The sequence below is a fragment of the Parasteatoda tepidariorum genome, chromosome 1, assembly GCF_982258835.1.
Source record: "Parasteatoda tepidariorum strain Cologne lab strain chromosome 1, Ptep-v5.0, whole genome shotgun sequence".
Classification (NCBI taxonomy): Eukaryota; Metazoa; Arthropoda; class Arachnida; order Araneae; family Theridiidae; genus Parasteatoda; species Parasteatoda tepidariorum.
The window spans coordinates 48,891,909-48,904,381 of record NC_141755.1 but is presented as its reverse complement, the minus strand read 5'-3'; positions in this window follow the sequence as shown (position 1 = coordinate 48,904,381).

The following is a 12,473-nucleotide window of genomic DNA, read 5'->3' as shown; positions in this document are numbered from 1 at the left end:
ATTAATTTTATTATGTTTAATGAAATCTAAAATCGGTTGATTATTGGTGATAATCCAAGAGAAACCCTCTTTAGTAATATAGTTAATAATCTTATTTTAGTAGTTAGAGAAAATGGAGCCAGGTTTAGTTAAATAAGTATTAGACCCACATGTGATAGTTCTAAATTTTACTGGAATTTTATGAAATTTAGGACTGATAATTAAGTAAGGAAATTGTATTGCTAATTTTAATTTTTAATCTCTTGTAAAAAGCTAAAATTTTTTTAATGACAATATTACTATTGAAATTACTAAGTACAAAATTTTTACTATTTTTTAATTCCGTATTTAAAAGTTCAGCATAGAATTTTTTACACAATATAGCGTAATTATTGTTAGCTTTGTCTATGGGAGTAATTACAAAATTTTTTTGAAGTTGCTTAATTGATTGAGCAATATTAGAAAAATTTGTTGAATTGTTAACTTATTTAAATTATCCTTATAATTGAAAATAAAGTTTTTAAAGTAATAATAAACTCCCAATTTCAATTCTGTTAGCATACCTAAAGGTAAAGAGAATCTATTTGATATCTTTAAACAAAAACTATTGAGATCATTAAGAAAGTATTTTAGAATCTTATTGATTGATATATGGTAAATGGGTCTAAATTTTGTGCCTTTTATCATTAAATTCCTAAGTTCCAAGTTTTCTATAATATTTAAATTACCAGTAATAATATGTTTATGATGTTTATCAACAAAATCAAAATATTTATCCTCCTCACAGTGACATTCATAATCGGATATATTAATACTCCCTAAATTTTTGCTTAAATCATTATAGTTAAATATGGTTCTACCAAGAGATTTGTTATATTTAAAACTTTTAATAATGTTAAAATCTTTTAATGGAAATAAAGCTTTAAAATTTTCAAAAATGTTGTGAAATTTGATCTTATCGAAAATAGGATTTTGAAAGTTAATAACGAAATATAAATTATCTAAACTTTTCTTTTTATTAGGCAAAATTTTGCTCATTTTGGCTTTTATAAGATCGAAACAAAGAATTTTGAAATGCAAATTAATGAAAGAAAAGTTAATAATTAGATCGTAGAACTTATATACTTCATAATTCTTAAGGGAGAAGACAAAATATTTAATTGGTTTAATGCTATATTGTTTATTAAAGTCTTTTTCCATATTAGAAAGAAATTTTATATTTAATTTGTCATTATTAAGAGAGTTTCTATTACTTCTTGAACCCCGTTTACCTCGATTTGTACGCTTATCTTTAATATGAAAAAGTGAATAAGTTGATGAGTTATTGTAGTTAATCTGTGTATGTTGGAAGGTGCCCATACGGCAAAATTGTTTTATATAAAAGCATGTAGTAAATTTTCTTTCTGTAGTCGTAAATCTAAATCCTCTATAATATCTAAAATATTAATTTTGACACTGTTAAATTTATGTACTCTAAAATGATTCAATTCCAGGTTATTGATAGTCTTATTACTGTTAATATCAGAACGGTGTTGATTAATTCGAATGTTAAGTGAGTTACTAGTTTGTCCAACATATTTCATATTACAGAAACCACAGGTTAACATATAAATAACATTTTTAATTTTGCAAAAAGATTTGGAGCTAACGTTATAAAGAGCAGTATGTTTTTTGTCAATATTAGTGCAAGATTTGCATCTTTTGTCATCACACACACACACACATATATATATATATATATATATATATATATATATATATATATATATATATATATATATATATATATATATATATATATATATATATATATATATATATATATATATATATATATGTATATATATATATATATATATATATATATATATATATATATATATATTAATAGAAATATGTAATGGCATTATAAAGAAAGTATATATCCTATAAATTATACTTAATATTTAAATTAATTAATTTTTTAAATAATTAATTTATAATAATTAATAATTAATTAATTTAATAAATAAATTAATTAAATAAATAAATTAATTAATTAATTTTAATTTAATTAATTAATTTTTTAATTCATTTTTCAAATTAATTAATAAGTAAATTAATTATTTTCACTATTTAAAAAGTGAGGGAATGATATTTTATTTTAATACATGTTTTTATCTAAGTTACATCTACCTAAAGTTTGAAAATTATAACATACCAAGTATATCTAATATTTATTAGAATTTAGTCTTATATATTTAATAGTTTTTACAGGTTTGGGAAATAAAATTGGCTGGCACGATTGAACAAAAAAAAATTGATAATATACTCATCTTGAATCATTCCCTCACTTCAGCGTCATTCCCTCACTTTATACACTAGTGAGGGAATGACGAATTCAATAAAATTTAAAAATAACTGTTAGGCCTAATTAATTTCTGAAGTCAATCGCATACAATTATATTCATACAAGAAAGCAACATATAATTATCCACTTTCTCGATGAAGTTGTATTTTATTTTACTCTAAAAAATGACATGAGGGAATGACGAATGTAAAAAATTTTACCTGGTTTGATTCATTCAAATTTATTCCACAGCAAAGCTTCTTTAAGTTGAAAATGGAAACATACTGCAATTTTGTTCTATGATGCCAGTTGTTAACTTCTGAAGTTTTTATTAAAATATTTTTATTCTAAGAAGATTGCAGGTGATAAGAACATTGTTGTGAGGGAATGACGCGAAACACTGGGGACAAAGTTTAAAATAGTGCTGTGTTAATATTTTTATCGGAAATTAAATTTAAAATTGATTTCCTGAATTCTATATTTCAGTATTCTGAAATAAAAAATACGAATTTGTAAAAAAAAATTTTTTTATTTCTGAAACAATTTTTTTCTTTTTTTAAATCAGCAGTGGGGACAAGTGAGGGAATGACATATTGGTATATTTTGATTACCTAAAATAAATAAAAAATAAAAATTGATAATTTTATTCTTATTCTTTTTCATTCTGAAGGACACTTTCCCTGAATTTTTTTTCTTCGTAAGCTGTAAAACAAACATAAAATATACTGGGGACATGAAAATGACTGCTTTTGTGAGAATGACCCATATATATATATATATATATTTATATATATATATATATATATATATATATATATATATATATATATATATATATATATAATGCAGTTGTAATATTGGTGGGATAAGCTATTAAAAATACGTTTTAATCAATCTAATATGTTAAAGCCACCAAGAAGGGTAACAAATATTCTATACATAAATTAAAATTTAAAATTTGTGTGTGTCTGTCTATATACCAAATTGCGGATTTATCGTAAACTCTAAAAATACGAGATTTAAAGTGAATCTAAATAAGTAAAATTATAAACGAATTACGTTGCCCGGTTTTTGATTTTTCTTTTCAATTATATTTTAAATTCAGAGACATTTAAAAAATTACATTTTCTCACTGACTTACTGGAAGCCTCGTGCTTTAAAATAAGCTATGGATGATTCAGTTTTTTCAAATATTTTAAAGAATACTTATAGCTCTAATAAAAAAGTTGTTTATTGCGCATAAGCAAACTACACCATCAAATTATCATTTAAAATCGACGGTAATTGCAATAAAAAAGTTTTGATCCGAAAGACAAAATTAAAGGAAAAATTGTTGGAAATTATTAGAAAATAGAACTGATTCGCAGAGGAATAAGCATTAAAAACATCAATATTATTATTGACGTCGAGAAAAATTGATTTTGGCAGATTACTAATTAAAGTATAATAATACTCTATATACTAAAAAGCAAAATTTTTGAAGAAATGTTACTCAGTTCGTTTAAGAGAGCTTAAAAAATCAGCAAACTATTATTGATGTCAATGATGCTTAATTAATTTTGATAATAATTACTAAATGACAAAAAAAATGCTATGGACTAAAAAGAAAAATTAATGGAGAATATTCATTGCAGGGTACCGTAAAAAGCCGTGCTGCCGTTGACATACTATTGTTACACGAATGATGCTTAATTTCGGTTATAGGCACTACTGGCATTAATAGGTGAAGTTTTGATCGATACCAAATATACTCTTATATAGGTACAATGTATTTTAGAGAAAATTTGGTGCTGATTACAGCAACAACAATCCTGTGCATTTTTATGATTGATTTATTATACAGATAGATATGTACAGGAGAGAGTAGCTTGACTGTGGCAAATTTTAAATTCTATTTATATCATTATGCTGCTAGATGATGCTGAATGCAGTTAGCCTTTATTTTGATGAGATGAACTACTAAAAAATTGCTTTGCTTAATCTAACAATGTAAAGCAACTGAGAAAGTCAACAAATAATAAATAAAAAACATTGGAATTATTTTAACTTTATTATTTGTGACGGTATCTGTCTGCAAATTTTGAACATGATTTTGTAGTTTTGTTCAGAACAGATTTATTGATGTGTTTTTTCCCCCACCCCGTACGAAGAACGGGCATTCTGCGAATACATAATAAACAGTAAAAAGATTCCAAAAGACATGCTATTTTAAGAATCATCATCTGACTTAGAATTAAAAAAAACAAAATTTTTAAACCTGTTTTGGTAAAAAAAAAAAAAAAAAAAAGCATTTATATTGATGTCATTGATCAATTATCATAGAGCTATAATTGCGCTCAACATCGTAGTATTAAAATGGAATCAGCTTCCTTTAACAAAAGCAATTCTGAGAAGATATTAGAAAAATTATACGGATAAATTTTCGAGTATGCATTATTTTGAAAAAACTACATGAGCACAACTAAGGTCGAAAAATATTAATTGTTGAAGTCATTTATAGAATTCCAATTGTTAATATGTTAAAAGACTTGCTATGTAAGAAATTAAAGGTACTTTTTAAAAAGAAGTATTACAAAAGGTGGTAGATTCTGGTTTTTATCCCGTTGAAGAAGTGATTGAAAAGAAAGAGGCAATCCACTGAATATTTTGTTAAGTTTTCAGGTTGTCTTGAAGAAATTCATGCATGAGTGAGAGATATTCAAAAAGTAAAAATAATTGAAAGCATTTTTTTTTTCTTTTTACGTGACGTTACCTTCTGATAACTCCATGCGTTTCTTCCCTGATAACAAAATCTCTTATTTTAAGACTCAATTAACGGTAACAGTGGCTTTAAAAAATGGTATGGAAAAAATGGAAAGAGGGTCTATCTGAAATTATTTAGCCTCACTCTTGGTTTAATGCCACTGACTTAAACAATACGTTTTAATATGATACAGGCAATGGAAAATTAATCAAAAAGAGTAATGCTGTCGGATTTATGAATCTATTTATGATATTATTTCGGCTATAAAAATATTGTTATCTAAAAATTTTAGTTGGTTTACTATATTTCATAGAAAAAATACCAAGCGATTGAAAATCACTGTTGTTCAGTCAATCACTATTAGAAAACACTATTTATTTGCGGAACTATTAAAAACTTCTTCTCGTTTTGCAGAAAAGTTTGTATGCTTGCAATAAAATACGTATTTTCTTTAAGATAAAATTTTAGAAAAATTGATCCTTATTAACTTCCAAATTAGTCCCCAGTAGACACTCACCACCTTTTTCTTGAAATGTTACAAGGTTTACCAGCCCGACTAAAATACTCAAACGCTAAAAAGAAAAAAATTAATAAGCATCTGTTTTTTTTGTTGTTGTTTTTCGTGTTTTTTTAATTATTCGAACGTTTTTTTACAACGATGCTCACGAATTTTCAGCTTTAAAAAATGAAAAACTTTTCAGAATTCCACGAAGTTTCTAGAGAAACAGTTAGATAAATCTATACATACTACTTAAATATTTACGTTCTTTAAACATTATATTTTAACAAGAAAAAGTCATAATTCCGAAAAAAGTTAATATCTGCTTTTTGCCATAATACAGGATGATATTCAGACTGTTACTTTAAATAAAAAACCAAGATAAAATGTTATCTTTGTGATAAAATTGTTAATCAAATAATAAGTATCACCAAAAAAAGTGTTTTTCATTAACTTTTTTTCCAGACATTTGACTATCTTTCTAACATATCAGACAACTGTGTGCACTCTATAGTTAAATTGTAACAACGTTTACCAAAACAACTAAATTTCGGTATGTAATACATGCAGAATGCCTTTAGATTTTGTTTTTTTTTAAACTTTTCTGCTGTAAATAGGCAGAGTTATTTCTTTTTCCTTTCATTGAATCAGAATTTTGTTACAAGAACTATATAATTTAATGACTGTCAAAGACGACCAACATTTTCGAATTCCACAAATTCTTGAAAAACCAACACAATTTTTTTTCTTTTTTTCTGTGATTAAAGGATTGTGGTTGGTGACAAAAAAAGAAAAAAAAAAAAACGAAAAAACTTTTTTTAGTAGTCATTTTTCGATTTACATCACTAGGTTAACTGCTTACCGACACAAATGAAATTCTCCAGTCGAAGGTACGCAGAATATTTTTACATTTTGACCTTTTTTTATGGTTCCAGCGCGCGTAGCTAATTTTTTTTTACTCTTTTATTATGAGAACGTTTTTCAATTAGAACAAAGAAATTTTGAAGCTGTCTTATTGACTCATCATTTTTAAATTCTGGTAAAGAAAAAAGTCAAAATAATTCCTGTAAAAAATAAAAAAACCTTTCCCCTTTTCAAAAAAATCTTCTGCTTATATTTCTTATTATATTATATGATAATCAATAGTTTTTTTGAATTAATCAAATTTTCACTTTACTGATTAAACTGCTGAAAGCTTTATAAAAATGCAAAATCAATGTCATTTTCGAATTTTAAATATACGACTGTTTAAAATTTGATTTCTCAGGAACTACTCAACCAATTTCTTGCAAATTTTGCATTTTGCCACAGAAAATTACATTATTTGAAATGATGTTTAATTTGTATACCTTACAATTCAAAACTCTTTCCACTATTATTAAATGAAATATAATTCAAAATATAAAAGTATATTTTGAATTATTGAATTTGAATTAAATGAATTTGAATTATATATAAAAGTAAAAATACCCAAATTTGGACTACTATCCTGACCAAACTGTTAGGATCATATTTCCCAGTTTGCGGGTACTTTCCCCCTTATATTATTAGGGTAAGGAATCCTAATACGTCCAAAAAAAAAAAAAGCATGTTTTTTCAGAGAAAATGTGTTTTTGTGTCTGATTTTGTAACTTAAAATATCGCGTGCGCTAGTTTTATAGCACATTTATTCCTTTTATAACCATCGAGTCTTTGTACATGAAAATCTTATCGCTAGATCAAAAGTTATTCAAGATGTTCAGTTTCATTTCTGCTTTGTAATATTAAGTAGATTTGGCAAGGGCTGCCTAATTAATAGCAGTTCGATGCATAACTTTGAAAAGGAGTGCTAATTTAATATTATATCTTTAATTTGTCTCAACATTTAATGTCATAGTTGGCAATTTTATTATCGGTGTCTGAATTTATTATTTTTTATTTTATTTTTAAATTGAGCATGCTTTTATTTTTTTTCTACCTGAAAAATGATTTTCATAATTTCAAAACCAATTTCACGTAAATTCTGTTGAGCAGAAAATATTAAAAAACATCTAATAAAAGATTTATTTTAATTTAGAAGTAATTATAATTGCAAAAAAAAAATAAATAAACACACACACATTTATAAGCCATTGTAAGTTACGTTAATAAGCGCTCAGGGTAATTTATAATCATATTAAGAAGGAATGGCAACAAGCCATGATTTCAAGTATTCGCGATTACAAAAAATTAAAATCAAGTAATCGCTGTTAAAAAATTATATCGCGATTACAAAAAGTTACGTTCATGTACACAAAAAATTATGTGTTATGATTATTTAGAATACAATTAATAGTGACTACAAATTACTGTAGTTCAGATTGAAATTAGTCAAAAAATCATAGTCTCGCGATTGCATGTAATGGAGTGTTGTGACTGCAAGTAAATATAACAGTGTATGATATAAGTTAATCTCAGATTAAAAAGCTATAGGTTCATTGTTATCAAGATTAAAGTAATTAACTACTTGTTAGAGATCAATATCTACATTTATGGGAAAATTGAAGTAAAGTTGAAAGTCTAAGTACTGAAATAGTTCGGAGCAAGTTGCAAATAATGATAAGTCTAAGGCAAATGGATGAATTGGAAAAGCAATAAAGTTAGCTGGTATAGCTGGTCGGCTAATAAATAATTATGTAATTCAAGGAATCACCTAACCATTAAATCTCATGAATTAATAAAAACAAACGATGGAACAAAAAGCAAAAACGAATTAGTGAATGAATTAAGGAATTTATAAGAATTAGTTAATCAACAAATGAGTCAATCAATAAATTTGGAAAAATAAATGAAAATCCATGACTGCAAGGATTAGCAGTTTAATGAATTGATAAATCTATAAATCAGTGCGTCAATGTATGAGCTAAAGAACAAAGAATTAAGTTTCTAAATTAGCAAGTCAATGAGCGAGAGAATTTATGATTCTGCGAATCTAATAATGGAGGAGGTAATGAATCAAGGAATAGACAAAATAGAGGGTTAAAAACCAACAAATCACATAATCATCAAATCCATCGAATACATGAATCAGTAATCAGCAAATCAGTAAAGTCAATGAATCAGTGCATGAACAACTAAGCGTTTCAACTTATCTTAGAATCAGAGGAGGTACCACTGAATAATTAAATTTTCAAATCAAAAAATGACTAATAAGATGTTTCAGTGAATGTATGGGAGAAACTAATTAATTAATGAATCTAAAATCAAATGAATTATTCAGCCATTAAATAAATGGTAAAAATTTGCAAATTAGCTGTAGAATGAGTGAGCAAATCTACAATCAGTTCGTCTACGAATTTATAAATCATTGAATGAAGTAGCCAACGAGACAAAGAATTAAGGAAGAAACATACAATTAAGTCAATGATTCAGGGAGCAAAAAAAAAATATCAAAAAATGAGAAGCAAAAAAAAAGAGGGAATTTACAATTGAATGATTCAATAAATCATCACATCAACAAATGAAAGTCAGCCAACGAATTTATGAATTAAATAGAGAGTTTATCATGCATTCTTTGCTATATTGATTTGGTATACTTATAAATTTTTTCACTTATTCATTAATTTCCTGATTAACTAACTCATTCGTTTTCTTATTTTTCAGTTCACTCATTAACTGATTAACTGAATCATATTTTTTGATTCATTGATTTTCTTATCACTGATTTGTTTACTCATTGATTTGCTCATTTATTTATTCGTAATTTTACTTATAGGGGAGAGGGGAGTAAGAGTGGCGGTCATAGTGTTTGTGCAAATATCTGCAATAATTCGATAATTTATCAGTTAAACTTTCTTTAAAAGATTTGGCTGATTCACAAAAATGTTTCACATTATCATTTATAATTTCACGACAACTGAATACTAATTTGATTGCTCAGTAGTAGATTAAAAACAGGTTTGGTAAAAAAAAATTCTTCAGTTAGTTTTTAACTGCTATGTTAAACTATTTATGTTTGACGTTTTAAATAATAGATGTTATTTATAAACATATTTTTATCGCAACTTCTGATTTGAATTTTTTTTATTAACAATAATTAAATGATTAATGGAGCTAATATAGTGATAGGTGTACCAGGGGCATATTTTCTAGTTAAGATTTCTGTGATAAAATGGGTTAGTTACTAGCACATAAATTAATATGGTATATCAGTTAATATACATAAATATAATGATTTAGTTGTTAATTTATTTCGAATTTTCTTGATATTTAAGATTTTTATGTATTAAACTCAATTTCTACTTCTGTAGTAAATCATTCAAGAAAAACTCAAGCTTTATTGTATTTTATTATTTTTTTATTCATAATATCGATTACCGTTTCTTTATTTTTTAACAGCAGTTGCAAAATGTGTTTTTTCAAAATGTGTAGTTTTAATTTTTGCAAAATGTGTTGTTTTAATGTTTGTTTTGTAATATGAAAATACAATAGTTTCTACATTTTCAGATTGCGAAAAAATCAAAGGTTAGAGCACTCCTTGTGAAATTATGCCGATAGATGGCGATGTAAGCAAGAAAAGAAAGTTTTCCCAGCAAACGGGAAAAGTTTTCATAAAATGAAGCGAGAGAAGAGCGCAGAGAAATTTCAAAATCAAGAAAAGAGAAATTATACTTCATTTTTCTTGTGCTCTAAATTACAATTCATTTCAAAAAGGCAATTGTTCGTTTTTGTTTTTCTTGTTGCTCAGAGTCCAATTCTTGTCCCTCAACCCACCTACTACTTTGTTCCTACTACTTCGTTTCTTTAACTACATTAGCAAACCTTGTTTGTGATCTGTCTGGAGGAGAGTAGTTCTAGAAATTGTTAACTCAGTGATTGTCAGTTCTTCGAACTCTACGCCCAGTCCACTCTACTGCGATTTAAAACGTTTAATTCTTTGTATAGCATTAGCAACCTTTGTTTAGTTGCTGCATACGAATTTTAAATTAAGAAAAAATATTTTTAAACTTCCTTGCATTGCTCAAAGTCTTTGCATCGATCATAGATTTCCAAAATGGGATGTACTGTCTGCTAGTTAGTGCTGAAGAAATCTAGGTAGGGGAAGGGGACGTGTATGATAGCGTCAGTATTGATGACGTTGGGATTTTCTAATAGGTCAGTAAAAACTGGCCAAAAGTTAATTGTTAAATACTATTCAAAATTTTAAATTAATAAATTTTTTAGCGTTGTATAAAAATTTAAGTTTTGTATTATAATATATATAAAATTGATAATATAATAATAATAAAATTAAATAAAGCAGCCAAGAAGAATATAATGAATTTAATAAGCCTTGGGTTATTTAGGTTATTGTTGGGGTGAAGACAGTTTCAGCTTACTGCGTTATACATAAATTTTTTGATAAGGAGGAAGTCTAAACAAGGTGAACAAAAAAATAACTAAATAAAAAATAAATTAAAATAAATAGAAAATAATGAAAAAATGTTGAATATACTTAATTTATCTGTATAGTTTACAAGTTTTCTCACTTGTTTAATTCAAAGAAAAAAGAAATGTTATTAAACTATACTTAACTTTTGATTCTCTAGTAGCAGAGAAGTCAAAAATTAATACAAAATCAATTATTGATGAATTTTTGAACACGAATGAAAAGAAAAAAATCAAATTACTTTTTATTTTGGATTTTATATTTTGGATTTTATATTTTAGAACAAACATAATTCCAAGAATTTAATTAATTTTTTCAGTAACTATTTGACTGCTTTTTATAATAAAAAAATACCAAAATGTATTTTTACTTGTAATTAGAGCGTCAGAAAAAAATATATATCTAAGTCACACCGGTGTCCCACCTCGTCAAAGGGCAAAGTTTTCTGTCACAATAAGTAAGTGTTTAAAATAAATAAAATTGTACAAATCTAAACGCCTTTAAAATTATCATACTGGAAAAAGAAATTTTCGAAAAAGATTATTACTGAACAGAAAATGATACAGGACAGATACGTGAAATTTAAAGTTGTCAAATAGTAAAAATACGTCCTGAGGTCCTTCTATAGTTGTCTTCATTTGTTGAGGGTCAGCAACCTATCAATAATGTGGAATTGTGGTGTCATAAAAATGCAGCACAAGCGCCTAAAATGCATCAATTTACCCACAAACTATTTCAAATAAATGGATATTCACTTTTTCGTACATTCAACCTGGTGCGCAGCCAAGTTTACCAACTTACCACAATGGTATCAGAAATATTTTTACGGCCGGGTCCCTTTTCGGTTTTTTTACAACCCAAAGCAATTAAATGGAGACGCGCAGACGATCTCAAATATTTTGATTTACGATTGAATAGAAACACTTGGCTGTATTCGTATACGCCTTCATGCCGGGAGAGAAGTATGTTGTAAATTACACCCCCTTGTGGCACGCGCCGCCCGTCAATACACTTCTGTACCCCTCTGGGGGCGTGAGGGACCCCCAAGGTCAAGAAAAGGAGTGCCACACGTTGTTTTCTTCAAAGAAAAGGAAATAGAAGCGCGGCTTTGCCTGGATGGTATTTAATGGGGAAAATAATAATTAAGGTAATTGTGGGTTTGTTTTAAATACTACTATACACTGTTTTTAATAAATAACTGATTCTATATGTGGTAGTTTTGATCATTTATCAATAAGTTCACAGAAAAATTTAAACACTTTTCGCATTAATTTTTATCTTCTTCAGCATTTTGAAATTACTTATCTGAGGATGTAAAAATGTAATTTTCTTTTAAAAAAAGGGTATTTGCTGCATTTCACTTAAAATCATATTAACTTTGATAAAAAATTAAATAATTGGCCTTTATAATAATATTAATATATCTGCAGCTCGGATTTTGATGAGACCTAAAAATTTCGAAAAACCAGTTATGTATAAAAAAAAGAAAAAAAAATCTATAAATAAACTTAAAAACATTAAAAAATTTCTCTAGAAT